This window comes from Nannospalax galili, unplaced genomic scaffold, assembly GCF_000622305.1.
Source record: "Nannospalax galili isolate Female #2095 unplaced genomic scaffold, S.galili_v1.0 scaffold628, whole genome shotgun sequence".
NCBI classification, from domain to species: Eukaryota; Metazoa; Chordata; class Mammalia; order Rodentia; family Spalacidae; genus Nannospalax; species Nannospalax galili.
Window position 1 is genome coordinate 237,099 of NW_008357492.1, and position 3,995 is coordinate 241,093.

The window sequence follows — 3,995 nt, forward strand, 5'->3', positions numbered from 1 at the left end:
TGATTAACTCAAAATCTATTTCATTTCAGGTATTCAGGACTCAGTGTTTTGACTTAGCAGAGGAATGAAGACCAGAAATCCTACTTTACACTGAAGGACACTCTTAGTGTTACTCAGCAAATTAGCTAAAGAACCATTTGATGTCATCCATGAATTTGGGATGAGACGTTAATAATTCGTAGTGCAACTAATACTAATGGTGCCTTGAGAACATACCATGAATTCATCAACTCTCTTGAAGCAAATATTACAACCAAATGTCACTTGATCCCTTGAAAGCAAAATAGAATGAATTTATTTCCATATTAATTACTCAGCAAATTAGCTAAAGAACCATTTGATGTCATCCATGAATTTGGGATGAGACGTTAATAATTCGTAGTGCAACTAATACTAATGGTGCCTTGAGAACATACCATGAATTCATCAACTCTCTTGAAGCAAATATTACAACCAAATGTCACTTGATCCCTTGAAAGCAAAATAGAATGAATTTATTTCCATATTAAACTAACAAATAGTGTAGTCTTCAGAAAGATACATTACTGGGACTACAACTAAGTTTCATGAAGATATGATTCTACCTACCCATATCATATATATATTTGAGTATATATAATAATGTATAATAATCTCTCACATAGTAGCTCATTTCTTTTTCATCATTAATACTCAGGTTTGGCACAGAATGTCTTCAATCTTTGTCATTATCTGCCATTTTCAAAGACCTAGGCTACAATGTAACAGGATACTGCAATGTTAAATTCACAAATCTTGTAAGATTAATTTTAATTTTTTTCTAATATTTACTGTTTTTAATATAACGTGTATTACTGAAAACATCTATCCATTGTGTATATTCAGCATGAAATTAATGTACTTGATAGATTAGTTTCCTCTCTGAGCCGTTGCAAATGTTAGGCTTCTAATATTCAAAATTCTCCCTTTCCTTAACTGTAGTAGAAATTTGCCAAACAATACAGCACATTAAAATGCATTCCTACAGGCAGGGCGTGGTGGTGCATGCATGCCCTTACACCCAGCACTCATGAGGCAGAGGCAGGTGGCCTTCTATGAGATCAACTCCAGGCTATTTTACATAGCTAGTTCCAGGCCAATTGAGGCTTCAGGGAGACCTTGTCTCGAAAAGAACAAACAAACAAATAAAAAAACATTTTTACTCCTCAAAAAGAAAATCTACTGTGAGGAATGTTCCTGTGTTCATGAATTATTCATGGAAAAATATTCATGGAACAATTGGTGCTAGTGAAGCATTGCTAACGGACAATACATTCCTTCAACTCTGGGTCAATATTTGCTGTAAATTATCATAATAATCTTTATAAATCAGAAAATACTAATTTAGCTTAGGGTCAGACTAGCCTAGAGAGTCAGTCCTTCAGAAACTCCAATTTTGGGGATAGAAATGTTTCTAAACAGATGTTGTCTATCAAAATATCATATACCATTACAATGAATTATAGAAATAATTGATATTTTTTTGTATGATACTCTAGCATATTAGCAAGACTGTACATTCTCCTTGACTTTTTAGTACAGATTTTCCATGGTTAAAAAGATTTGATATTTGGATATTGGTCCCCTTTAGTTATATAAATTGAGAAACTTCTACTTTATACACTTTAGGGTTTTTCAAGTTGCATACATGCTTGAACACTTTCACATATTCACCTGTTATTTACAGAATATATGGAAATTCCTTGATAATTCTGTGTTTTATTCACCCTATCTGTTTTTTGATACTAAATAAAGAGAAATTGATCATGGAATTTTGGGATGCTCCTGTTCACTTTGAAATTTCTGAGGCTTCCTAAGACAGGAGTCATTTCTTAATGGTGGCTGACATTTTGTTTCAGCATTACCATTTTTCTTAAATGAGGATTCTGGGATTTTCCACAAGATTAGATGGAAAACCAACGACGTCCTTATATTTTTGTTTCTACTTTATCCCAACTGTAAACTGTTTTCTTATTAAACTAGAATAAATTTTTATTAGGGATTTCAAAATTTTGTATTCTGTTTTTCTTCAGTATACTATGGAGTTTTGTAATATATAAATATAAACGCATCACCTGTCCCTCTAGGACAGATTGTTTGTTTTCTAAGGCTTGAGAGCTGAGTAAAGGGTTTACAACATTCAATCTATATTAGGTGCCTTTGCATTAGGAATATTTGATAACAGCTAACGTTTCACATATGATTAAAAGAATTTCCAAATCATACATATGTGTTGTTAGGGAAAGAAGAATTTACTGCTTGGTTGAATTTACTGCTTGTAACCAATTAACTCAATTGGAGACACAGGCATCCAGAGATAGGGGCAAGTGCTGCAGCCCCCGGAGCCTGACCTTTCTGATCTGTGTTGTGTCATGTAGGCATGTCTGCTTACACAAGATAACAGGGAAGGGTCGCGCCAGGCACATACCACCCATCCTGACCCGATTGAGACACCTGAAGGGAGTTGTAACATTTTTCTTGTTTTGAAGTTATTGGTTTGTGAAATGCTTGCTTTGAAACTATTGGTTGTATAAGCATGGGCTTTTGTGTAACGGTTGTGGGAGCCTATATAATCTTTACCTGAAATTGCCTCGGGGTTGATCACTCCAACCAGACATGTATGTCTTGGAAGGACGGTCGGCCCCAGCTAGCTGACCTAATAAAACTCTGCTTGATTTTTGCATCTCCATACTCGTGCATTTGTTCTCCTGAAGAGACCCACTGAATCACGGACCCTAACAGTGTATAATACATATATGTACCTCCTTTTATTATAAATTCATTAATGTCCCTAAGAGTTGCTAGATGAATAAAGGACTTCTCACACCCTTTTCATTTGTAGCCTGTCTTAATATGTTTCTTCATTGCTGTGACAAAATACTCTGACCACTACCAACTTGGGGAGGAAAGGGTTTATTTGCCTTACATCTCCCAGGTCACAGTTCATCAGGGAGCCCAAGGCAGGAACTCAGGGCAGAAACCTGGAGGCAGGAGCTGGAGCACAGGCCATGGAGGAACACTGCCTACTGGCTTACTCCCCTGGACCATGCTCAGCCTGATTTCTTATGTAACACAAGCCCACCTGCCCAGGGCTGGCACCACCCACAGTGGGCTGGGGCCTCCCACATCACTCATCAAGAAGATGCTCCTAAGGCATGGCCACAGGCCAGTCCAAAAGAGGAAATTCCCTAATTGAGGCTCCCTCAACCCAGGTGTGTCAAGTTGACACTAAAGATATCCAGCACATAGCGTTTCTCTCCAATATGAATTCTCTGATGTTCCCCATGTGCTGAGCTTGCAGTAAAAGAAATGTCACATCCTTCCTAGCAGTAAGATTTCTCTCATGGCATGAATTCTTTAATATTTCTTACCTTCCATACCCTAAAGCCCCCATATATAAAGTCCCAGCTCACAACCCGTGGGCAGACACCTTTCCCTGACATCTTTCCCTTCCCCGAGGGAAAGGTGCCCCGTGTGAAATAAAGCTGTATCCCACTGAGAATTCCATCTGTGCCTTGGTGCTTCCTCCATCTGCTCGCTCCCGCCAGCTCTCTGACTATCAAGAAGTATAGTCCCTGTCACATTCTTCATATTTGTAGGGTTCTCTCAAGTATGATTTCGCTGATATAATCTGTCTTGATATTCTCTTAAATGACTTGTCACATTTTTTACATTTGGAGGGGTTCTCCCCAATATGATTTCGATGATGTAATCTTAATGCTGATATTTTCCTAAAGGCATTCTCACACTTTTCACAACTGTAGGGTTTCTCACCAGTATGTATTCACTGATGTAATTGAAAACTTAAAATCCATGCAAAGGACTTGTCACATTTTTCACATTTCTAGAGTTTCTGTCCAATATGTTTTCACTGATGTGCTCTAAGTCTTGACATTTCCTTAAATGATTTTCCCATTTTTCACATTTGTAGGGTGTCTCTCCAGTATGAATTGTCTCATGTAGTCTAAGATGTGCAA